General features: G+C 38.7%; 1 protein-coding gene and 1 long non-coding RNA gene across 3 annotated transcripts in view; both read left to right on the top strand.

Annotated features, from left to right (window-relative positions):
* Window positions 1-27,692, top strand: part of LOC147842925 (uncharacterized) — a 959,952-nt gene that overhangs the window by 439,916 nt on the left and 492,344 nt on the right. The gene's annotated exons all lie outside the window — the stretch shown is intronic.
* The window catches only part of ndrg2 (NDRG family member 2), a 136,153-nt gene continuing 118,216 nt past the window's right edge, over window positions 9,756-27,692 (top strand). For both annotated transcript variants that reach the window (XM_087259256.1, XM_087259254.1), the window contains exon 1: window positions 9,756-9,883. The gene's annotated coding sequence lies outside the window, so the exon portion shown is untranslated. The remainder of the gene's footprint in view (window positions 9,884-27,692) is intronic.

The raw sequence follows: 27,692 nt of genomic DNA, 5'->3' as shown, positions 1-27,692 counted from the left end.
AGTTCAGAGAACACAGACCTGTGAACTTTGGTTCCGACCACAGTTGTTCCCAAGGGTTTGATGATTGCGGTCGCCGGATTTCCAATTATTTAAAAAATTTTCCTACAGGAACATACATTAAATAAGTTACTGACGAGTTACTGATGTTCATTAATGTTATATAAATTTATCTTAAAAAAGCGGGAATCTCACGCGACGTGACAATACAAAACAGTACTGCTGCTTCAGGATATTTCAGACATATGGACACATATTGGATAAATAGAGCAAAGCCACACCACACGCAACTTGATCTTCCATCGTTGTATGAATTTGATAAGAAGTGCGCAACATTTTCACGCTAGAAACATGTCTTATGCAGGAATGTAACTGATATGCTGCAACGGCTCCTTTAAATATGAGATCAATGTAGCGAGTTTTGACGCTCTCGCCGCAGGACCTGAAGGCAGAGAGCGTTGTCGCCAGGGCGGCCAGAGCGACCTTGGACGCTCTCGCCGCTTTCGGTGTGAATGTACGGTAAGAGCCCCAAAAACCAGGGAGAATCTTTCGGTTGTCTTCAAAGCAGAATCCTTTTAAATAAGAAGAACTCAGCGTGGCTGTGGCGTCATCGAAAGCAAACTCTCAACTCCACAGCAAACACTATACATTTTATACATGTTACAGCATGTAGGTGGGGTCAGTCATGGTGGGGACAGTCAAACAAAGCATGCAAATGAAGTCTGGGTCCCATGCCTTCTCCAGGTCTGATCTCATCAATATATAAGTACATCATTGCAACAATGTGCAAATGATGTTCTGGAGACAGAGAAGACAATAGATACAGCCATGCTGTGAAACCGATAATTGCATTACTTTGGCTTAGCCTGTAGTCAGCAAGGCAAAGGTGAAATGTCCCTCCTAGCTGGCATGTCAATGAAATGATATAATTAAAAACCAAAGAATATAACTTTTCAGTTATACCTAGATTATTGTTCATTTGGAATTAGATAATAGAAATTTATATTTTCACACCAGCAACGAGGTGATCCCAAGGTTTCCACAATTCAGAGCCAGGCTGTATCCTGAGCAGCTACTCTGCCCAACGGAGCCTAGTTTCTCTTGAGGTTTTTATCCTTCACTTTTGTCAATTGGTGAAGTTTTTTTCCTTGCCGCTTTTGCTATCGGCTTGCATGGTTTGGGACCTGTGGAGTATAGCTGAAGACCTTTGCCCGAACCTTAAGGGACCAGACGGGTTCGAGTTTAATTTCTATAATTTTAGATGGGGTCGGGCCAGGCTCAGCTTGCCCAGTAAACAAACAGTCATGTTATGCATAATGATTAGCATGAGAGAGTAATTAAATCATTTGCTACAGCATTAAATTCCCTCCCTGCAAAGGTGAAACGAATGATGACGAAGAAGTTAAAAGAGTGAATCTTGACTGTGGTCAGGCCAGCCGCCAGTTCAGAAAGAACCTGTCATTCTAGCCACAAAGGTATTTCAGCGGTCACTTGTACACGGTCTATTACAGTAAACAGCACAGCAAGCTGACAGGAAAGATTTCGACGTCATTCGCTACATTGAAACCGCTGTCATGAAAAATTAAGTGAATGTTCGTGGCTGGTAGAAGATTAACAAACAATCCAAACCAAAACTTTCTAAATTAGCCAGATCAGAACTCAGGATCTCGGCCTGGAGCAGCAGCAGAAAGGGTGTTAGGTGCTGCTGGGATGCACCATCCTGAGCGCAGGACTGCGTTAAAGCCACTGGATTTAATAATGTTCCTCCACAAAAATGCATAGCCTAATCTTGGTGAGTGAAGGGATTTCAAATTATAAATAAATACTAACAAAACCATAAAATCATAATGTAGACAGAGTATACAGGCTAATGTTGGCATTATTCGTTCATTATCCAGCTTCACTGTCACCTATTTGCCAGATTGTAAAGTGGCGAAACAAATCTCGCAGAGCCTTTATCTTAATTTCGTTATTGCCAAATACACGTCATCATTTTGAATTTATTTTAATTTAATTAGTAAAGAAAGACTTATTTTTATTGGTGTGTTCCCAGGTGAAAAAAATATATAATTAAACGCAATTAAAATACACTTAAATACCCGCAAATACATTTTTAGTTAAAAGTTTGATGGTTTTACACTATAAATATACTAATTAAAATTATGTTTATACTTCAGTAGGACTTTAGTACACTTGACAAAAGTATACCAAATACCAGTAATACTTTAATACATTTTTAGTGTACTACAATAAAGTACACTACAGACAAAACATCTAAAGAGTTTTATTAGTGTGTTTTTCAAGAGTGTGCTTTAAATGCTTTAAACATTAGTTGATTTTTAGTACATCGTTTACATACTAATCCTAAGTTTAAAATAAGTTAATATATAAAAAAATCTATTATTAATGTATTGTAGGAGAAGTACATTTTCCCAAAATGTCTTTACATTTCATACATGTGCTGTAATGTTGCATCTTATTTACATTTTTCTGTTCTCAGTTTTTGCTAGGTTTTTCTTCCCTCCCATGAGGTATTTTTGGACTTGTGGTTTATTGCACAAAAAGATTTTAGTGTTTTGATGAAGCACAGATGCTTTTTTTTTTTTTTTTTTGTACACACAGTATCCCTTCAAAATATCTTCTTTAAATAAATGTTTAGTATGTTAAAAGCACATTTTAGATCAGCTTCATTTTGTCTCATAATAGCACAGTTGAGTACACTTAGATCTACTTAAGTTTATCTTAAAATGTACTTAATACTAATTTTTAGTACATTAAATACAAAATTAGTTTGGGAAAATTAGTCATAAATATATTTAAATGTTTAAAAGTAGGGTTCAAGTGTATTTCTAGTTGTAACTAAACATATATATTTTTAAATACAGATATAGTATGATAAAAGCACATTTTAGTTCAATTTCAGGGTGTCTCAAAATAGCAGTTGAGTACACTTAGATGGTATTAAGTTCATCTTAACATATACTTAATACTAACTCTTAGTACATTAAGTACAAAATTAGTGTGTGAAAATAGAGCACTTTTAGTACATTACTGAAAACTGTACAGAGTATACTTAAATAAAGTGCATTTTAGTGCACTTTTTTTTACCTGGGTTGGCCAGTTTAAAAGCTAAGTGACCTAGGCCATGTCCACACTAGTGCGTTTTCATTTGAAAACGCATATTTTTGTCTCCGTTTTGCCCTTCCGTCCACACTGAGACGCGTTTTTAGGAAACAAAAACGTATCTTTTTGAAAACGATCTCCAAAGTGGATAAATTTGAAAACGCAGTTTTCGTGTCGTAGTGTAGACTGTGAAAACGGAGTCTTTCGAAAACGATGACGCGTTTTTTTGTCATGTGACACAGTCATGTTACTAATTCGTTTACTTTAATTTCGTTGTGATTATGAGTTTAGAGATGTCGTCCTTACTGTGAGGGTAAGCAGCGTCATCAGCAGGATGCTGTTCTTTAAAGCGGTCCAGTATATCAGTGTATTTGTTTTGGCACGTCTCCCAGTCTGCATTTCCACTCTCTTTTGCAACTTTGTATTCATGTGTTACTCGATGCAGCAACTGCACTTCATTGTCAGTCCATTTAAAAAACTGTGCTTTTCCTTGACATTTTGCCGCAACGTTTCAAAGAGCCAGAAAGAAAATAAACGTCAGGCGGAAATGACGCGTGCCGAGGCGTCTTACGTTTCACGCATGCGCACTACAGGGTGAAAGCAATTTTAGCCGTTTCAGTGTGGATGACAAAGTTTTGGAAAACGAATAAAAACGACAGTGTGGACGTGAAGCGTTTTTAGAGGAAAACTGTTTTCAAATTTATCTGGATTAGTGTAGACATGGCCCTATTTAGAGTGCTGAGATGATACGATGTTACAGAGGACTTATTTTATTTTTTTGTTGCAACTTCCAAGTGGCCTATGGCCTGTGTTTGCTACTTACAAATGATGTTAAAACATATAAATGACTCATTCTTGACAAAAGACAATGAGTTGTGTGCCTGTGCACATTTGAATAATGTCGGGTTGTAAACAGGTTCAGGATTTATAAAGCTGTCAATCAAAATTTCTCTGTCGAGCTCGGGCCGAATTCTGTCGAGCTTAGGCCCATCAGGCCTAATTTTTATGGCTCGATTACAGCTCTACTGTAGAGCTGCGCATTGATGAATTACTCTTCAGTGTTTGGACTCTCAGTAATAGTAAACCACACTGAACTGAACTTAAATTCTGAAAACTGGACTGACACTTCTTCAGTTCACTATACTCTTCAATGTGAAGCTGCTTTGACACAATCTACATTGTAAAAGCGCTGGAGAAATAAAGATTAATTGAACTGAATTATAAAACAATGCAAACCTGTATGTAATGTCACAAAAATAAGTATTGAAAAGTTTAGCTTTATTCAGCTCAACAGTGTAAAACGCTTCACTTGGTTAAACACAAGTTCACCAGCTGCACTGAAGATGAGAGTCGACTCAACTGAAGATGTTGGGTTTGAGTTCAATAGATTGTGAAACTCAGTTGAGTTGACTCACATCTTCAGTGCAGCTGGTGAACTTGAGTTTGTGTTGAACCAATCAGAAACGTCTTACAGTGGCCTTGAGTGCAACTCATCATCTGTGTGTGTGTGTGTGTGTTTACTGCCTGTGTGTTCCTGCAGCATCTGGAGAGATTTTTCCAATCTCTGGAGATTAGAAGACCAGACACGAGCTCTTGTGTGTGTGTGTGTGTGTGTGTGTGTGTGTGCGTGTGTGTGTGTGTGTGGAAGTAACCCAAGTATGTGTGTTTTGAGTCTGTGTGACTGTGTGGGATTGTACATGTGTGTGTAGCTATTTGTGTAACTATATGTGTGTGTGGGCATCCTTGCATGTGCACAAGTGTGTGTTAATACTTTTAAATGTGTGTGTGTAATTGTGTTTTGTGTGTGTGTGTACTCAATTGAGGGAAGTGATCTGAATTCCTCTTAAATGTGTGTGTACGTATATGTTTGTGTATGTGTGTGTGTCCTCAAATGAGGGAAGTGATCTGAATAAACCCTAAGTGTGTGTGTGTCCTCAAATGAGTGAAGCGCGCTGAGTAACTGTGTGTGTGTGCTGCTGCTGATGTCACAGTTGCTAATGTAGGTCAACCGCTGGTATGATGTCACCGCCTGCGAAATCATGAATCAGCCAATCCGGCGAGAGAATCTTCCTCACGGTCTACAACAGGAAACAGACTTCCTCTCCAGATCCCTGCATCTGTTCATACACACACACGCACACACACACACACACACACACACATACACACACACATCTGCTGCTGCTGTACAGAAACATACTGTCCTGTGTGCATCTGCATTGAAAATCACAGCTTCATTCTCATTGGTCGTGTGCAAATGTGGACAAAATTAAAGGGAAGCTCATTTATTTTAGGCACACAGTCAGTAACTGGATCAACAACAATAATCTGATGGTCTTCAGACCAGAGTGAGTGCTGCTCAAATAGTTTTAGGACAAGTTTACGGAAAGGTTTTGACCCCCTTCAGATGTTGACGACTGTATCCCCAGCCTGATCTTGCGAGGAAACGCAACAACTTTTACATTTTGCCAGATTAGTAGCTAATTTGTACAAGTTCAGTCGTATGAAAATGTACCATTTTTAAAAGGAGGCATCAAACCCCAGCCCTAAACCCAACCCTCATCGGGGGATGAGCCAATCATTCGGCCTAGTCCCTCAAGGCTAATTTATACTTCTGCATCAAGCGCGTGCGAATGGTCCGGCGCAGCCTAACCATACCGACGCTGACGTGCACCTCCCAAAAAATGTAACTAAAGGCTGGTTTATACTTCTGCATTAAGTGATCGGCATGACCCACGGCGCATGACTTGCACGTTGCTTTGCATCTACACTGTTGCTGTTTGTGCTGCTCTGCAATAACATTTCTGAAATGTTAGCTAGCAGTAGGTGTCGAGTTTCTTCACTGGTATTTTCTTTTTTTCTGAACGCTACAAGTAGCTAAAACTCACTTCTTCAGAGGCAGGAATTGGTGGACGTGCAACAACTTTAATCATGAGGTAACCACAAAACCAAACTTTCCATCTGGAGCTCCTTCATGGGACTTCACACTTGTAAACAATCGCTCCAACGGGTCTAGGCGCCAGAGGCAGGAGAGCGCTGGACGTCCATCGGGGAGAAGCTGCAGGTGGGAGAGGTCACCGGCTGGTGTACAGGCTGCCCTTTTAGGATCAATGCGAGGACTCGTCTGTCACTGGGGTCTTACAGGGATCCTGTGCTCTCCACTTCTCCATAACCACCACAGCAGCTTCTCAGGATACGGCCTAGTCCAGGATTATGGAAACCTCGAGGAAAATAAAAAAAATACTAACATTAGCGCAGATGCCGTTCAAAATATAATGTCTTTAGGAAAGGGTTCCCACTCCGGTTGCCCTAAATCAGGAGTGTCCAAACTCGGTCCTGGAGGGACGGTGTCCTGCAGGTTTTAGCTCCAACTTGCTTCAACACACCTGCAAAGATGTTTCTAGAAAGCCTAGGAAGAGCTTGATTAACTAGCCCAGGTGTGTCTGATTGGGGTTGAAACTAAACTTTGCAGGACAACGGCCTTCCAGAACCGAGTGTGGACACCCCTGCCCTAAATAATGACAATTCCCTATAGCAATGCCCGAATGCCCCAATCACAATGCCCTAACAATTCTTTAGAGGATTTAGATTTCAGCAGCATTTGAGTTTATGTGTATGCTAATGCGAAGAGATGTGTCTTTAATCTAGTTTTAAACATATAAATGGTTTTGCGTTAAGCCAACTTTATTTTATAAATTAATTTGGAGAGGATTACATGCTTATGATTGCTTGCATTTCAATTTATGAATCACCAATCAGACGATTTCTAAGCCACTATAAATACTCTAGGTTCCATATGACAGCCATCTTTGTTTTGAAGAAACCCCCCTCCCACCCCTACTCCACCTACTTTCCTTGATGAGTGGCACGGTGGCCCAAAGGTTAGCACTGTTGCCTCACAGCAAGAACGTCACTGGTTCTAGTCCTTACCAAGCCAGCCAACATTTCTGTGCGGAGTTTACACATTCTCCCCGTGCTCACGTGGGTTTCCCCTGGGTTCCCCGATTTCCTCTCACCATTCAAAAACATGCAACTTAAGTTATTTTACTAATCCAAATCGGCTCCTAGTAAGTAGTCATCTCTTAATAGCAATCTCTATCTGTTCATTAGCTACTACAGCAGGGGAGTTCTCGAGATCTACCTGAGCTCAAACTCCCCTCCACCTTGCAAACAGGAGGGAGCCCCAGGCTTGAGGATCGTATAAGCTCAGGGCTCTCTCCCGGGAAAGCATGCCAAACAAGCTTTATAAACAATCATCAGCTAAGTGTGAACTCTTGAAGTACTCAGTTAGCTTGGATAAATATAATATTGTCAAAACCATTATTTTTCTTAATGACATGCACAGATGAATTATTCACCACAAAACTAGCAACGTGAGCTAACAAAATAAATATAGTTGGTTTTGATTTTAGGTGTACTTTAACTCCTCTTGACTAAACAAGGGGGCGCTAATGTCATCGTGAACACCAACGTGCAAAACGCTAGTCGTAAAGCGCCAATTTTAAAGAAATGACTCAAGCTTGTTTTAATTTTATTCTAAAACGTATTCACCGATTAGGGGTGCGTTTTCCAATCCATGATGTAACTCGCGGCTGAACTATCATCGTACGATGCATCATTTGGGAAAAGATTGATTTAGTGACGAGTGTTTCCCAAAACCACTAGTTTTTCTGTCGCAGATCCATCGCTAGATCCACGTTAGTTATAGCGTAAAACGCCCCAAAATTACGCTCTAAATGGAGTGGAGTAACTCCTTATTTTGTGAAAAACCCATCATTTCTTTGTGCAAAGTATGTTGTTTTACACGCACATGCACTTAAAATAAAATCCAATATTAGATTTGGTAAAAACATGCACTCGCTTCCCATATTAACTGAAATATATGTAAATGGCACATATAGAGCCTGTGTTTGCTTTACTAATATTATTGAGAAATTGATCAATACATATTCCATTCTAAAACATACCACTTACTAGCTAACACATATTCTATTATTATATAAATCATATAAAAACTAAATAATGAGGCTATTTATTATAAAATGAAATGTAATATTTATTATTCACTTAGAAATGAAAAAAATTATACTAATAATATTAATGATAATGATTATTATTAAGTAGTGTATTGTTTGTTTATTTATTTATTTTTTTAAAGTCTACTTTTACAATTTGACACATGTAAACCACAGCAGAAACTTCTAACCAGCTGGCCCATGTCATATACAGTACAGATACTTAATAAATAACCCACTATAAATTAAAAGAATTAACGTAAGTATGCTTCTTGTTTTCATAAGCTTTAGATAAGTAACATAAATTCCGCTTTTAAATAATATGTCACCTATTGCTTTCGCAATTAGTGATGGGAAGTTCGGATCATTTTACTGACTCGGATCTTTAAGTCTTGTTCATCGAGATGAACGAATCTTTTTTCGAGTCATTTCGTTCATTTTGCCAAAATATTATTAAAATGTTACGAATTGCTTCCAAACACATCTACAACTAGCCCAAAAGGTTGGTCACACGACAAATAAGTCATAAATAGAATACTATAGGGAGAAAATAATACTTCAATGTTTACCTGCTCTTTTGTCTATGAAGGTATAGTTGTCTCTTTGCTCAGCTCAACTCTTCATGTCTTCAAATGTCAGTGGTTCGCTCACGTTACACTGACAGTCACATATAATCTTAACCAAAGTACACAGTCTGAGTCGATTGGAGCCATGATGATTAGTTCACCTTTCAACTCTTCTGGTTCTTGAGTCGTTCGTTCATCACGTGACAGAATGACTCAAACCCCAAAGAGGACTCGAGAGATGAACGGATCAATTCTTTTTCCGGCTCTAAACTCATATGATTGGCCCTTGAGGAACGAATGACTCAGACCCGATAGAGGACTCGAGAGATGAACTGATCAATTCTTTTTCCGGCTCTAAATGCATATGATTGGCTTCTGCCTTTACGTGATGAACGACTCAAAAGACTTGAAATGAATGATAACAACTGCACAATTGCACGCACGCGCGGATGAACGAATCACTCCCTGAGAGGACTCGTAGTTCCCGAGTCATATTGAAGGTTCGTTCAAAATGAACGAATCATTCATGAACGACCCCTCACTATTCGCAATGAGGCTGTGTTCAAATGACATCAATGTTTTCAAAGTGCACTACGAAGGTAGCACAATTATAAACATGAAGACCGCTAAAACTGAACTGTAAAATAGTTTGACCTTAAGAGAGATTTCCTTAATGCTTTTTTATTTTTAATTATTCCAATTTTGAATGTTGGAATGTTTTAAATGAATAGGGCATAGGGAGGATAAGTGGGAATAGAACACAGCCAGGAACTATGTTTCTAACTACAGCTCCAGAGCTGTAGTTGCGAGTGCTCAAGATTGTGACGCAGTTTGCGAATGTTCGTTGGAGCAACGGATTTGGGAAACGACAAATCAACAAACTATGTTTGTCACGACGAAACTACTTGTGACCTTAGTTGGCTAACGATGGTTTTGGGAAACGCACTCCAGATTGGCTCTTTTGTTCACATGCCTGGAGCTGCTCAAGTTATAGTAAACACCACTTGGAGGCGCTCAAGCGCAAAAGAGTAGAGGTGATCCCAGTTTTACTTTCATTCAGTGAAGAAGAGGCTGCACTCAGGCTTTTTTCATTGGTGTCTGAACACTAGGATCTGTATGACGAACACAACAGCAGCTACAGTGATGCCAGCAGGAGTCAAGAGCAGCCAATAGGATTTGATGGTGAGTTTAAGTTCTCTTTTTTTTTTCCTGACGTTTAAGTTCATTAAGCGTCACTCAGTGTTGGTCAAGCTACTTGGAAAATGTAGCAAGCTTAGCTGTTACTCAAAATGTAGCTTACAAAAGCTACACCCTGGTAAATGTAGCAAGCTAAGCTAAAAGCTTCTTGGCAAAACATTTAAGCTAGTCATAGATATATACACTATATTATCGCATATAGGCCCTGAGCATGCGTCAATAGCGCCGCCACATTTGTACAGGGCTCCCAGAACAAATGTCATTCAATCGCACTAGTCAAGACTAAAGCCAATGTGAAGATGCAAACTAACGAGTAAACAAAGAAAACAAGGCACAAAGGCAGAACATTTCATAGGGAAGATTTAGTTTTTTACACTTTTTTGCTTAACAAGTAATGTTATTGATGATAATACAGTCACTTACTTCACTGACTGTAAGGAAAAGTAGCACCAACTCACACTAAATAGGCCACTAGGCTTATGCTAGTTCTGTTGAATAAAATAAGCAAGCAATGTAAATAAACGATGTAAATAAATGACAACAAGATGCTGCGGTGCTAGAAGCTTGTATTATTATCGGCTAAGAGAACGAGTCGTTCATAACGGAGATTCATTCACAAACGAATCACTCCCTCTGTTAGAATGAGAAGTGAAAGCAGGAGAGGAGGTGTGCTTCAGGACACAGCTTAGATCAGATTTAACAGGGAGGGAGGACAATACACTCCCTTACACACAAACACACGCTCTTTATCAGCAATCTCCGTGCATTCACTTATCCATCCATATAGAAAAGTATTATTAATATGATGTAAAATTATCATTTTCGTAATTTAAAAAATTGCATACTGACCACCGGGAAACTCCCGATCATAGATGTACGTGTATATGTGTATATTTATCTCTGGCTCTGAACGGTCAGTCCTGCATTGCAAAACAGCGCTATTTTTTAAAGGAGCACTACCCTGTACTAAAATGGTCGCTCTATTGACTCATTCCTACCAATAGACAACAACAGGGTAGGCGGCATCTGATGAAGCTATTTTTTGTAATATTGATTTTTAAATCAAACCACCTTCAATCCAAGTCTGTCATGATCAATGAAATGGTCAATGATGCACACGAGCCATAATTGTTAGTTCAGTTGTTTACTGCAATTAATATGCTGTTCCAAACAGAAAGTAACTATAGTATATAGTAGATATATGTTATTTTTATTTTTTAGCCAGACAGGTAAACTGTCCAAATTATTATAAATCTTTCAAAAAATAAAATATATTGTTTTCAAAGGGGAACTTTTTTTGTTTTTTTTTTAACCAGACATTTAAAAAGAATATATTGATAATATATTTTTACTATTATTATTATTATTCTTATTACTTGTCCTCTCCCTGATTTTCCATCCTCCCCTCACCTCGACACCTTTGTCATAAATGGTATTACTTTTACTTTTTGTTATCATTATTATTATTACTGTTCTGACTTGTCCTGTTATCTTTTCATTATCATTATTATAAGTATTTTTACTATTATCATTATCAAGGTTGCAGTTGTTGTAGTTGAAGTGGTAGTAGTAGTTGTAGTAGTAGTCATTGTAATAGTTTCGATTGTTATTGAGTTATTGTTATGGAGATTATTGAAGAAGTACTTCATGTAGTAGTAGATGTCATTGGTATAGTAGTAGCAGAAGTAGTAAAGGTGTGGTTGTTACAGTAGTAGTAGTAGTTGTAGTAGTAGTAGTAGTTGAAGTAGTAGTCATTGTAATAGTATCGATTGTTATTGAATTATTGTTATTGAGTTATTGTTATGGAGATTATTGAATTGAATTGAAGTAGTAGTTCATGTAGTAGTAGATGTCATTGGTATAGTAGTAGCAGAAGTAGTAAAGGTGTGGTTGTTACAGTAGTAGTAGTAGTAGTAGTCATTGTTGGAGTAGTAATATTAGTAGTAGATGTTGTTGATGTAGATATAGTAGAAGTGATTGTGGTAGTAGTAGTAACAGTAGACGTTGTACTAGTTGTAGCAAATGCTATTGTAGTATCAGTAGTGGTAGTCATTGTTGTAGTAGTATCAGTATTAGTAGACATTGTAGTAGTAATAGTCGTGGTTGTGGCTGTAGTAGAAGCAGTAGTAGTTGTAATATAAGTAACTTTCTGTAAGGCAAGGCAAGGCAAGTTTATTTATATAGCACATTTCATACACAATGGCAATTCAAAGTGCTTTACATAAACAAGAATAAAAGAAACAAGTAAAATAAAAATAAAAACAATAATAAAAATGCATAAAAACAAAACATAAAAACAGGTAAAATGTGATATAAAAGAATGAAGAAGAAGAGAAAAACATGATAGTGCAATCTGTCGGACGCAGCACAGTGCTCATTCAGTAAAGGCACAGCTAAACAGATGTGTTTTCAGTCTTGATTTTAATGTGCCTGTAGTAGTAGTTGGTGTAGCACTTGTGATTTATTATTATTATTGTCAGTTATCATTACTGTTGTCCTTTCTTTCTTTTTACTTTCTTTTTTACTATCATACATTAATAAGCATTGTTGTTACTCCATACCTCTGACTGGTTTCTTTCTATATGTTTTATTTATATCTGTGACACTTGCTTCATTTATTGACTGTTATTGTTCCTTATGTATGTACTCTGACCTGTCCACCAAGTTACCTTTACATGCACACTCACGCACATACCAGTACCTGACTATATTGTTGTTGTTTTTGTTTTGTTGCTTTGTTTTTGTTGTGTGTTGATGTTTTCTTGTATTTGTATGATTTTTGCATATTCTAATAAAAAAAAAAAAAAAAAATATATATATATATATATATATATATATATATATATATATATATATATATATATATATATATATATATATATTTTAGAGCAGTATTCACAATAGCGTGATATTTGTATTGTTATGATACCGTCAGAATCTTATACTGGCCCATGCCTAATGAGGATAATCATGAGCGAAAGTCATCCTGGTGTTTACGAGCCTTTATTCTAAAATATGCTCTGTGCAAATGGTCAATTGGCCTGTATAGAAAAAGTGTCCAGTGTCACCAACAACGTGATGTTTTTGCATCACATGAGATAGGATTCATAATGATTATACACTGCAGACTACAGCGATGAGTTATTATATTTTGAGGGCATCTGGTGAATAAACAGAGTCGCAGGTGAAGCTGAACAGCAGAATCTGCAGCACCTGAGCACCAGCTCTTACTCCTTACTCAGTGCAATGTACTGGCTCACAATGGGGAAAATTTGCTGATTTACTGTGCTTATATAGAGAAAAAAAAAAAAAAATATATATATATATAACAGCTTGTGAATTGCGGTTTTCTCTGTATAAATACATAGATTACATAACATTAATTTTCTGTGTTTTAGGTGTATTACGGTAAAAGAAGCTTAAAGGAGTTACAGGACTTCTGAGATCATTGTTGATGTTCATTGCAGAAAATATTCTGAGAGTCACCAAATCATCAATTTCCATCTGATGAGGGAATATATCATCCAAAAAATATTGTGATATTCTGATTGCAACAGAGAAATACTGTGGACTGTAACACTGTAAGAAGATATCTCTGTGGACGGATGGCATTTCATGTCACGTTCAGCCTTATAATCTTAAAGTGTGAGCAAAATCAGCTGCTTTGTCATCACTGTAGACAGAGTCGTTCAAACACTAGCTCTAAAGTGGCATTGGTGAATTAGTAACGGCTTCTGCTGTTCTGACGTCAGCTTCAGATTTGAATGAATGGCGGAAGAAAGTAGTTCCTTGTGCAAAAGGGTTATATAAGGGCAATGTTTATACACAGTGGGTTCACACATGTTGAGTAAATGCACTCTTTTGACTGCACTAGTATTTTTACATCCTAATGTTGACATGTATGACTTATTTACACCTCAGATTTGGCAGAATTATAATCTTCATGGGATTGCAGTTGTTTCCTTTGTTAAAGACGCCACTTTCACAATCTTTTCCTGCTGTCTTTTATCGGTTTTCAGATAATTGTTTGCTTTCATTCATATCAAAAGTGAAAAATGAAGAGAAAAGTTGTTGTGAGCGCCACTGTAAAGCATTATACTATAGAAATCAAGCAGTCCAGCTCTTAAAGTTACAGTTAAAGTTACAGTGAGGCGACAGCACTACCTACTGCGCCACTGCCTCACCCTTACATTTATATTGTGAACACAAAACAAATTCATATGAACAGTAGGTAAACAGGAGGAAAATATGGTGAAATCAATACACCCGAAATAATCCTGTTACATGAGGATTACATGAAAGGTATTTAGAGAACGTTTTGAGCATCATCTTATCTTACACTGCAGGTGAACGGGGTTCAAGGCCTGTGAGTTTCCCAGAATAAAGACATTTCAGAATATACACACACATACACGTTTTGTTTTCCCCGTAGCGTGTCTATAAAGCACAGATTTCGTCTGTAGTCGACATAGTAGTGACCTGCAGTAGCCGAGTGTTTCCTCCTGTTCTGCATCGACGCTTCACAAAGAGAAACTCTTATCACAACCTAAATAAACTCCCTTTCCTGCCTAACAGCGGAGCGAACAACACACTGAAACTGAGAAGAGCTCTGAGTGTGTGTGTGTGTACGTGTTTTTGTGACATATCAGGACACAAATCTGTATAATGACATGGGTTTTACAAAAAGGAGGTGAAATACGAGGACATTGGTGACGTCCTCATTTCTCAAACAGCTTATAAATCCTGCAGGATGAGTTTAATCAGAGAGTAAAGCTGCACACAGTCTCCTGTGATGGTTGGGTTTAGGGGTGGGGTGAGGGCAATATAATATACAGTATGGACAGTATAAAATGAATGGAAACCTATGCAATGTCCCCACTTTTCATAAAACAATGTGTGTGTGTGTGTGTGTTTGTGAGAGGGAAGGCTAAGAGAGTGTGTGCGAGAGTGGGAGAATGCAAGTGTGTGTTAGAATGTGCATGTTTTGTGAGCGTGTGCGTGCTTGTGTGAGAGAGAGTATGTGTGTGTTTGTGTGTGTGTGTTCCTGCAGTGTTGTGTGTGTAATTAATGCATAAGTCTTTGTCTGCGTCTCATTGTCTGCAGTTTTCTGTAGGTCACTGTTCTTTTCTTCACGCTCTCTAAGGGTGCTTTCACACCTGCCTTATTTAGTTCGATTGAATCGCACTAGAGTTCGTTTTCCCTCTTTGTTCGGTTGGTTTGGGTAGGTGAGAATGCAGCAATGGTACTCGAGTGCACACCAAAAGTGGACCAAATAAGCGTACTGAGACCTGCTTGAAGAGGTGGTCTCGGTACGCTTTCAACCGAACCCTGGAGCGGCTCGTTTGTGGTGAGAATATGATCCGTACTAAAACAGGTCCAACCGCAAAAAGTACTGTGCGTTTTGGACTAATCCAGCTGCCGTAGGCCAATGCGCTGTGCATTATGGGATATCCCTGTTTAAAAATCCAGCTTAAACCAGCCTAGGCTGGTTGGCTGGTTTTAGCTGGTCGACCAGGCTGGTTTTAGAGGGGTTTTGGCCACTTCCAGGCTGGTTTCCAGCCCTTTCCAGCCTGGTCTTAGCTGGTCAGGCTGGGAGATGACCAGCTAAAACCAGCTTGACCAGCCTAGCCAAGCTGGGAGTCCAGCCAAAACCAGCTATATCCAGCTTAAACCAGGCTGGTCAAGCTGGTTTTAGCTGGATTTGGCTGGTAATTTTCCAGTCTGACCAGCTAAGACCAGGCTAAAAATGGCTGGAAACCAGCCTGAAAATGGCCAAAACCCCTCTAAAACCAGCCTGGTCAACCAGCTAAAACCAGCCGAAACTGGTTTAAGCTGGATTTTTCAGCAGGGATGGAGAAAAAATATTTGTTGACAGCGCTTTACCAACAGAGAGAGAGAGGGGAAAACATTACCTGATGGATCCTTGTTAATATTTCCGCAAGATGACCATGTTGCAGTTTAGCTAAATTAATTCACGGCTCCTCCTGAAGTGAGGAGGTTTTCCAGCCGCGGCCGTGCTTCATTTTTGTAATGTATAGTTTGTCTAAATCAGGGATACAATCAGGCAGCGCAGTCGTCCCTTCATAGTAAAAGGTTTTGTTTACCTGCGGGAGTTCACTGGCATTTTCCCGCACGTGAATTCTGACCAATCAATAAGCAGTTTAGGAAATATGTTCAACAACATCTGGCCAATGAGAGATGTGGATTTTGTCAGATGACTGCATTCTGGTTTGTTTCAACTGGTTCGGACCAAAGCCAGCAGTGTGGTGCGAAAACGACCCAAAGGCGGCAGAAAATGCAAGAATGTATCATTTATTACCCTTGATCCAGCCCAAATGAAGCGAACTACAGATGTGAAAGCACCCTAAGACTGAAACTGTGCTGTGTGTGCTAAACGCTCTTCACCTTCATAAGCTGTATAGTCAAGACTTATTGTTTACATCTGCAGGTTTGTGTGGTTTTCAGTCCAGCAAAGTCCTTTATCCATTATTATTCTAAGTAATAACAGAAACCAAAAGTAGCTTAAGTGCCATTTTAGTCCCAACTAAGAGTGTGTTTGTGTCTGTCCACATGTAATGAAGAGCGACTCCCCTGTTTCCATATCTAAAATCCTCTGACTCCATGTGATTTGGAAACCCCCACACACTCTTGCATACACAGTCACAAACATTCATTCATTTTCTTGTCAGCTTAGTCCCTTTATTAATCAGGGGTCACCACAGCGGAATGAACCGTCAACTTATCCAGTACATGTTTTTACGCAGCGGATGCCCTTCACTGAGAAGCCCATACACACTCATTCGCACACATTCATACACTATAGACAATTTGGCTCACCCAATTCACCTGTACTGCATGTCTTTGGACTGTGGGGGAAACCGGAGCACCCGGAGGAAACCCATGTGAATGCAGGGAGAACATGCAAACTCTATACAGAAACACCAACTGACCTAGCCGAGGCTCGAACCAGCGACCTTCTTGCTGTGAGGCAACAGCACTACCTACTGCGCCACCTCGTCGCCCACACACAAACACTACAGCCAATTTAGCGTATCCAATTCCTCTATACCGCATGTGTTTGGACTTCTTGTGTACAATAGTGGTGCTATATAAATCAAATTGACATTGACACTGCAATAAAAAATAAAATAATTAATTAATTAAATTATTTTCTTACTCACTTAAGTTTATATTTCATTTCTAGTCCAAATATCTAAAACATCCTAAATGAAGAAGCATCTTCTAATATAGACAAGCCAAAAAATATAGTCTTCCTTTAAAAACTAATAAGCCCAAATTATTGTTGTTGTTTTTTTTACATCAAGCAAAATAATCTTGTCAAAACGAAAAACTATAGTATTTTGTTTACCACATTGACCAATCATTTTGCTTGTTTTAAGGAAAAACTCACTTAATTTAGACTGCATATTTCTGAGAACAAGACTATTTTGTTTGCTTGTGCAGAAAAAGCTTCTTGATTTTAGAATTTTTAAACATTTGGACTAAAAACACGATAAAAAAAACTCTAATGCTGTGTTCACACCAGACGCGGAACGCGCGGATAAATTGCGATATTCGCGCGTAAATTGCTGAGTGAACATTTGAGTTTACTCGCTTCATTTGTGCGTTAATTTTGCGCGTCAAATCCGCTTCATTCGCGTGTCAAATTCACTTCAAAACAGACGCGGATTTGCGTGATGTGCAGGGCTTCTGTCTGCCCGGTGACTCTAGCTTCATAGCTAAATGGCTAACATGGATTTTATTAAAAAAATAACAGTGTTTATGTGCTTTATGAAGGCTGAAAAACAGCGTCGATATGTATAGGGTCGTGTCTGAGTCCACTACATCCTTTCAGAGGTGCATCCAGCTCTGTGAGCTCATAAACTCCTCCAGAAACTGAACCTGGATGACGGAGGCTTTCAGCGGTGCCTCTGACTGAGCCAAGCACAGTTTGATCACTTGTTGTCTGTGTCGCCTGGAGGATTTCCCCCGGGACACCATCTACAGGTTCTACGTCACAATCACGCCCCCACAAGAGCAAGCTTCTGATTGGTTAATGCGGTGCGAATGTCCACTGAAGTTCAGATTTTTGAACTCGAGAGATTCGCGCGTAACGCTCGTTAAACGCGCAAAACGCTCAATTCGCCCCGCGCCATTCGCGCGTATCGCCCTATTCGCACCGTGCCATTAGCGCGTATCGCGCCGCAGGATGTCTATTCGCACGTTTGCATTGACTTAACATGTAAATCACTCACGCTTGACGTGCATTCCGCGTCTGGTGTGAATGCAGCATTAGGGCCCTATCATACGCCTGGCGCAATAGGTTAGTTTCTATGATGTGTCGCTATTTTCAGACCATACTTTTCCCGTTTTCCCCCTTGTTGTTTAAATAGCGAATCCATTTGCGCCGCTTTGGCCCCATTTACACTGCCAGTTAAATGTGACCCAATTTTGATTTTTTTGCTCTGATGTGACACAGGTCGGATCTGTTTTACGACCGTGTAAACACGGAAAAAACGCATGCATTCAGATATTCAGAGATTGATTTCAGGCCTCCTTCATATGTGGAAATAAATCAGATACAGATCGGATATGTGACAATGCGACTGTCATGTAAACGGGCAGATCAGATTTATTGAGGCATTATGTTCTGTACATCATTAGACTTGTGACAATGTGGTGCTTCTCCGCAGTTTAATGACAGAAGGAAGAGCGTGTGTGGAGATGCTGATATGGTAAACAACATCAGAGGAAACACAGAGGAGGAAAGTGGTCAGTCGCCACAATTTGCTTCCACCAGAACTCAGATCTCTCTCGTACCCACACATTTGTCTGAATGGTGGAGGACATCATACAGCAAATAAACCATAAGTGCAAGCTGTGATGACAGCCCTTTCCCACCTCCACCTCAAAATCATTTTAAAGTTGGGCGAACTTCGTGTTGTAACTTTTGCTTTTTGCCGCTATTAATACACGCACTGCGGGCTACACATAGAATAACTTTATTTTCTCCAACACCAGTGCGCAGCAGTGCGCAGACAGACAAATGCTACGTCTTCCAACTACACACACACACACACCAGGGCCATACAATTACATAAACTATGTAGGGGTAAATCTGGACTGAACCATTCACTGCTTTTACCACACTTTGCATATTTCGCAGAGCTAAAAACAAGACTATTTCTTCTATCGTGGCTAGTCTCAGATAGCAGGTAGTAATCGGCTCCGGCTCCGACTCGGCATCGGCGAGTGTTATCCGGGCCGAGTATGGCCCGCAGCTCGCTCACGCACATCTGTTTGTGATGATTCCTGTTATCCATTTCTGGCCCGAGCCAGTGTGTAGAGTCCGGGCCGCTTCTGGCAAGGACTCGGCTTGTTTAACTGATGACAACCGACTAAATTCTTATTTTATCTAGTAATTTGTTAGCTCCACGTTTAATGATAATTTGAAAAAATATCCATGGTACGACAGCAACAAAATAGTAAGAATATTTTGTGTGGATGGTCGCAATGTTTAGACGCAAACAAAACAATATTATTTATAAATGGATTAGCCTATACATATCATCATGGCACAGATGCTAGAATCCGCCTTTATGCATGCGCGACATCGTAAATTGTATGGCAAGTGTAAATGCATGAATTCGATATGGGTCACAATTAAAACAACGTGTAAATAGACAGGCAAACAAATCAGATATAGGCAACAAATCGGAATAGGGCATCAAGACCTGACAGTATAAACGAGGCCTTTGTGTACTCATGGGTGTTCTGGTCTAGATAAGAGGTGTGTTAAGGCGCATTGCTGGTTTCTATTTTATAGACTGCTCAATAGACCAGCTGAGAGGAGGTCTAAAGCCCAGCACAGAGCGCGTTAGTTGTGCACCTCCCTTACATATTGCTTAATACACTTTTAGCGTGTACAGCAATACACAAATATCTTTACAAATATAAAAGAATTAAAGGATTACAAAAAATATTATTTTCTAGGTTATTATAAAAATCACTGCTTTCATGCCTTCTTCATCTCGGGGGGACATTTTCAGTTTATTCATAACAATTTGCTTTTGTATAATGTAATTATTAGCAGTATTATTTATTATATTCATATTTATATTTGTTTTATTAAAAAACAAGCTTAGATTTGCCCACCTGTCAGGTTTTAGACCATATGGGGCACAGCATGTGTTTTAGGATATTAATCAGGTTTTTGAACACACTTCATTATTATTGTTCATTTATTCGTTTGCTGGAAATCAGAACTGAATTTAGAAATAGTTTTGAAACAAATCATTGTGCTTAACAAACGAAATTAATTATTTATTGTCACATCTGTCAGTACCACCCGAGGGCGCTGTAGTGCATCAGGACTCAGAAGGCACTACAGCGTCCCAGAAAGACTACAATTCATACATACCACGCGCATACACCGCAACACTTACACTGACCCGTCATCTCATCTGTTCTGTGTTACCGTTGATTATCTGGACTATTTATACAACAATTCCACCTCTATTTGTCATCGCGTCGTTTGTCTTCCTTGTCTCTCCTGCCACAGTGTTTCTAGTAAGTCTAGTATTTGAGTTTTGATTCCTGAGCCCCGTCTCTATTTTATGTTTCTTGTTTTGTTGTTTATTTGTACTTTGAGCACCTTGTTTCTCTGTTGATGCGCACTGTAAATAAACTGCACTTGGATCTGCACCTTTTTGTTTTCGTTTCAATCACGCATAACGTGACATTTATAGGCTAATGGATGTCTGTGCGCACAACACCTTTCCCCTATCCACAAAAGAGAGTGAAAGTAAATAATGAGGAGGCTCATCTCTCATTCTCGCCTGTAGATGCTCTGTTCAACTGTTTTCTCTCTAGTGAAGCGTTCAGTTTTTACACTTGCAAAGTCCGTCATGTAAATAGCAAATGCGCTATGGCGTGATGCAACTGACTCTTAAAGGGAATGGGAAATGAGACTCTGATTGATTTATTCTCAAATCACACCTATAACTTATTAAGAGAATAAGCTCAACCCTGTTAGACCATGTGCCATGGCGCAAAGCGGATCTTTCCATCCTTAAAATAGCAAACGTGGATTCTGACACGCCCTTAATGTGTTTGCACCTAGATTGTTAAAATAGAGCCTAAGTTATATTTTTAAACACAAATGAATAAGCAGTCCTATCTCAAATGTGTGTTTTATTGAATCACATATTTCAGGTCAGCAACAAACATTCGTTAAGATCTTCATTTAGTCAGAGTGCAGCTTTATATTGAGGACTAAAGGTGCGATTGATTGAGCGCATGCGCTTCTGACACTCTGACCTTGGCTTTTGTTGATCATTGAGCTCCAGTTGGGCTTCAGTTCAGTCTAAAAACTGCAGGATTTCAAGCTCATTCACAGCCTGAAGCCAATCTTACTCACTGCTGCTGCTCCAGCACACACTTCTGCTCTCTGACACACTAAAACTGCACTTTACACTGCAAACAAACGTGCTCTTATGCTGAGTTTCTGTCTTGTTTCTAGTCCAAATGTCGAAAAGTCTTAAATCAAGAAGCATTTTCTAGACAAGCAAAAAATATTGTCTTTTTTTTCATAAATAATGAGCCCTAATTAAGTGAGTTTTCCCTTAAAACAAGCTAAATAATCTGCCAATGGGCTAAGAAAAATATATTCTTATTTCTAAGTGAAAACACGATTATTTTGCTGACCCCATTAGCAGATTATTTAGCCTGTTGACTTAATTTCAGAAAATAAGGTAGTGGGATTCATTCACTAAATACATGTGTTTGCACACATTAATGTGTGAATTGTACGGCTATTTTTACTAATAAATCATGAATCATCAAAACTTCAGTGCTAAAACGTATTCAGAATATACATATAATTAGATATGTTACATAATAACCTACATATAATTTAGATATGGGCAGTTCATTCCACTGTGGTGACAGCTGCATTAGAGACTAAGCCGAAGGAAAAATGAATGAATAAATAATTAGATATGGTATTTACAGGGGGAATGAAATATAACTAGACACTAAATTGATATACAGCACAATACAATGCATATTTTATTTCTTAAGCACATTTAAAACAGCTGCTGCACTGAAAAAAAAACCTACATAAAGAATATACTTTAATATGTTTAGTTGAGTCAGGTTTATTTTTCTAGTCATCTCAACTTAAATCAGCCAAACTGACTAAAAATATTACGTTAAACTTTGTATGACTAAAACAAAAAGCATTCAAACCTGATTCACTTATTAAAATAAGTTAGAGTAACATAAAAGCCATGTCATATGTTTTTTATGGTGTGTTGAACAAAATATTTTCCAGCACAACTACATAAAATCCCAGACAAAACACTTCTAACACATTGAACAATAACTCTCATTCACGAAACGAGTGTGTGTGTGTTCGGATGTTTTTTTTTACAAATAAGTCGTGATTTATCAAAACATTGGAACTAAAATTGATTCAAAATTTGAAGGGCCAAATTTAAAGCCCTCTTCGGCTTTACTTTCATTTAAGAACATTTCATGCATGCTCCCAAACTCGTGACAAACGAGATATTGTATGCGAGGAACTGCTGGAAGAGTGTAGTTTTGATGGAGTGTTTGATACCGCACGGCGAATAAGAGAAAAAAAAAAAACTTTGCATTTCTCTGTAACTTAGATGCACTAGGTAGGTAGCGTCAGAAAGCCGTGTGTGTGTAGACTATCCTGTCACAAAATGCGGCGAGAATCCTACACTGTGGTAATAGTTTGATTGCGGTGTTTACATGTTTACACTCGGACAGCAGATCTTTCAGTCCATAATATTGTAATAATATTAACTTTGTTTAAACTTAGTGACTAAATCATTTTGACTAAGGTCTGTCTTTAAAAACTGAAAGAGTACTGCTGACGATGCAAACTAACTTTGCCATCTGAGTAAACATAAACAAAGACCTCTGATCGCTTACTTACCAAATCTGTAGTGACGCGACAATCAACACCAACTGGAGCCGGGTCTTTTATTAAAAGAGACGAGCGGCGAATCCGGATGTGATTTCTAGATGTGAAAAGCTCTCACTTAAAAATGTTCCTTACATACATATTTCTGTCGCATGTTAGCAGACCACTGTAATCCACATGTGAGTCCAGCTGCACTCTCATAGCGGGGAATTGAAAACAAAACCTTCGTTGCAGCATATTTATTTATTGATTCAAAATATACGACACATTTAAAGGGCCAAATTTAAAGCCCACTTCGACTTCACTTTCATTCAGGAACATTTCATGCATGTTCATCGTGACAAATGAGATATTGTATGCGAGGAACTGCTGGAAGAGTGTTTGATACCGCACAGCGAATGAGAGAAAAAAAAACTTTGCATTTTTCTGTAACTTAGATGCACTTGGTAGGTAGCGTCAAAAAGCTGTGTGTGTAAAGACTATCCTGTCACAAAATGCGAGGGTAATAGTTTGATTGCGGTGTTTACATGTTTACATTCGGATAGCAGCATTTACAGCAGATCTTTTAGTCCATAATATGGTAGTGATGTTAACATTCTGTAAACTTAGTGACTAAATCATTTTGACTAAGGTCTGTCTTTAAAAACTGAAAGAGTACTGCTGACGATGCAAACTATCTTTGCCATCTGAGTAAACATAAACAAAGACCTCTGATCGCTTACTTACAAAATCTGTAGAGACGGTACAATCTACACCAACTGGAGCCGCGTCTTTATTAAAAGGAGACGAGCGGCGAATCCGGATGTGATTTCTAGATGTGAAAAGCTCTCAGGTAAAATTGTTCTTTACAAACATATTTCTGTCGCATGTTAGCAGACCACTGTAATCCACATGTGAGTCCAGCTGCACTCTCATAGCGGGGAATTGAAAACAAAACCTTCGTTGCAGCATATTTATTTATTGATTCAAAATATACGACACATTTAAAGGGCCAAAGTTAAAGCCCCCTTCGAATTCACTTTCATTCAGGAACATTTCATGCATGTTCATCGTGACAAACGAGATATTGTATGCGAGGAACTGCTGGAAGAGTGTAGTTATGATGGAGTGTTTGATACCGCATGGCGAATAAGAGAAAAAAAAAAAAAACGTAGCATTTTTCTGTAACTTAGATGCACTCGGTGGGTAGCGTCAAAAAGCCGTGTGTGTACAGACTATCCTGTCACAAAATGCGAGGGTAATAGTTTGATTGCGGTGTTTACATGTTTACATTCGGATAGCAGCATTTACAGCAGATCTTTTAGTCCATAATATAGTAGTGATGTTAACATTCTGTAAACTTAGTGACTAAATCATTTTGACTAATGTCTGTCTTTAAAAACTGAAAGAGTACTGCTGACGATGCAAACTAACTTTGCCATCTGAGTAAACATAAACAAAAGACCTCTGATTGCTTACTTACCAAATCTGTAGTGACGGGACAATCAACACCACTGGAGCCGCGTCTTTATTAAAAGGAAACGAGCGGCGAATCCGGATGTGATTTCTAGATGTGAAAAGCTCTCAGGTAAAAATGTTCCTTACAAACATATTTCTGTCGCATGTTAGCAGACCACTGTAATCCACATGTGAGTCCAGCTGCACTCTCATAGCAGTAAATGACAACAAAACCTTCGTTGCAGCACATTTATACACACAACACTGATGACCCGTGTCTCCAAACTATTCTTTATCTTCCAATTGTTTTAATTACGGTTGGCAACACAAAATGGTGTCTCTCTGAACACTAACAGGCTTCTTCAAAGCTATCATGCATATTAATGAAGTTAGACAATAGAGTGTGCTGATTGGTTCAAACCAAGTCTATCTCTTAAATTAATGATGAAAACACAAAGACGTCACGATGTACTCACCGATACAGACATCCAGTCTACAAGCTGGAATACACACAAGGATCTAATCGGCGTGACGCTGCTTCAAAATTTATTTTCAAACCGGAAGAACGAATTTGCTCAAAATAACACAAAAAACAACGAATTTTCACTCTTTAATAAAATATAGGTGTCCTAATAGTGTTTATAGCAGCGTGGGGCACATATATGACTGTCAACAGCTCAAAAAAGACCCTTTAACCCCTTGATGTGTAATGGAGGCCAGCTAGTAAATGCTGTGCAGGTAAACCTCACTCCTCTGACCTGTAAAGGTGCTCTAGCAACAGCCACTAGAGGACATGGTCTTTAGCCTCCTTGGTAGAGCACCTGACTCCCATGCAGAATGTCGCCGGTTTGATATCAGCTCTGAGCGGGTTAAGTGGCGTAGGACTGGTGGGGTTACAGATGCACTACATGTGTCTAAAGTGACCCGTCTAAGTTTAAGTTATTTTTCTACATCTATTTTATCGCTTGTGCATCAAAGGGTTAAGCACAACTAATACCACACACATGCAATAATCATGTACACTCATTATAAACATGTTTACCCTCTGTATAATTACATATGTTATTTATAATGTGAATGAAAAGTGAAAAGACATTAAATACTGATATTAAAGACAATACAATTTTTTATTTCTAAAGCACATTTAAAACTGCTGTTGGATAAAGTGCTTTCCAGTACAGAACTACATAAAATCAGATTCAACAATAGTTAAACAGTAAAAGCGGATCCCATTAATTAATTTTGAAGTCTTTACTAAATAGTTGACGTTAAAATATTTAGAAAATTGTTCAAATATTTCTCAAATGATGAATATTTCAGCACTTGAACCAGCAGCATTCTTGCTGTGAGGCCACAATGCTAACCACTAAGCCACCGTGCCGCCACCAGTTATTAGAAATGAGTTATTAAAACTATTGTTTAGAAATGTGTTGAAAAAATCTTCATTTCGTTAAACAGGAATTGGAGAAAACATAGGCAATTATTAGTGAATGAGAGCCTATATTATATGTTTGTCTAGAAAATGCTTCTTGATTTAGGAGTTTTTAGATATTTGGACTTGAAACCATTTTTTCTTTCTTAATGCATTCAGTAAAAGACCTTATAGCTTTATTTTTCAGCTAATATCACATTGATCAGTGTAAATATGCTGAAAGGGCTGTTTTCTCTTATCGGGTCGAGCCGCAGGAGTCTGCAGATGGTGGAGAAAGCACACGCTGGTTGTTTTTTTAGAACTATTCAGAGGTCAGCTCAGCGTTATCTTCAGTAAAGGTTTAAATTGTGCAACAGGGATCTGAAACTTCCCATAGTCCAGTTGAACAAGACCCCAAATATTTCCCAATCTGGACTCAATGAACCACCTGAGCTTTGCATGCGGATCAATGCTTTTTGAACTGTACAGGCAGAACTCATATGAAAGTTCACCATGGTCTGACTAAACTGAACACTAATGTAAAACACATCCCTTAATCAGCAGTTTCCAGTATGATTCGAGTTTTAGTTTTTCCCCATTTATTTCTGCTTTTGAGTTGCGTTATGGGTTGCGTTATAGTTGTCTTCCAACAACTGTTAGCCTTGGGAAGTTGTAAAAAGTGACTTTTCCAAACTTTTCTAATAGTTTGCAGTGCTAAATAGTCAGCAGCTGTACTTATCCAGAGCGAGCAGAAGGGCTGCCAGAACCACTCGGGACCCCTCACACCCAGCACACTGCCTCTTTGAACTGTTACCTTCTGTTTGACGCTACAGAGCACTGCGCACCAGAACAGCCCAAAACAGAAGGGCTTCTTCCCTCAGGCAATCCATCTCATGAACACTTGATGATAATAATTATGAAACAAACAAAACTACCTGCTATCTTCTTAAGGCGCAAGGTGTTTTTTTACATGCATTTTTTATTTCTCTTTGCTATTTGGGCTTATTGGAACCTAATTACAATAAAAATCTAAGTATCATTTTTGATATGATGTACTTTTAGAGAAAAATGATGTCCATATATGTGGACTCGTGGTCCCAATTTATAGAAAACACATTTTCCTAAATGTTTTTTTAATGCATATTTAATCGAATTTTTTGCACTTGCTTTGACTATCAAAGAGTAAAAACAACATTTATTTCTCATTTTGGACAGTTAAAAATTGGGTTTGGGACATTTCATATAATGCAAAACAGTTGCAGAATGACACTGTGTGTCTGTAACAAAATATAAAATAATAAAAGTGTTTTAAATAGTCATTTAAGAGCTAAAATGTGCTGTCCATGTCAGTGCCGACCCGTGGCATAGCCATTATAGGCAAATGCTAAGGCCGATGTACATCCAGGGGGGCGCCAGAAATGAGCGGCGTTAGGTTGGTTTTGTTTTCGATATTCCTGAAACATTTAGTGATAGACGGCAATAACTCAAAAACCTCTTACCCTAAAAAGATCTGAAGTGTGTTTCCTACAAAAAGACACAGCGGGTTACGTTTCACAGCTGTCTTTTTCTTTTTTTTTCGCTCGAAACTACGACCACTGCTTCGTTTAAGCCCTCGCAATGTGCGTTTAGCCGGGAGAGCTCGCGCTGAGTGGAGCTCTCAGTAAGGGACCGTCGGAAAAGTGTTTTTTTTTTTTTTTTTTGCTCCGTCCTGCGTGTTTTATTGTAAGTGAAGTTTAATTTTAAACTAATTTCGAGAGGAGCATGTGCTCATGATTGACCCAGCTGGTCCACCTTGGCTGATTATGATCCTCCAATCAAAGTATCCCAAATCACTATATATATCCTCATTTCCTTTCTACAACTATCTTCGTCTGGAAGAAACCCCCCTCCTCCCCTTCTTCCTCCTTTATCCAGAATGGGCGGCACGGTGGCCCAGTGACTAGCACTGTTGCCTCACAGCAAGAATACCAATGGTGTTGGGTCCTCGCTAA

The sequence above is a fragment of the Danio rerio genome, chromosome 7 (genome assembly GCF_052040795.2).
Source record: "Danio rerio strain M-AB ecotype USA chromosome 7, GRCz13ab, whole genome shotgun sequence".
NCBI classification, from domain to species: Eukaryota; Metazoa; Chordata; class Actinopteri; order Cypriniformes; family Danionidae; genus Danio; species Danio rerio.
The sequence above is the reverse complement of the archived record's forward strand: the minus strand, read 5'-3'. Positions and strand labels throughout refer to the sequence as shown.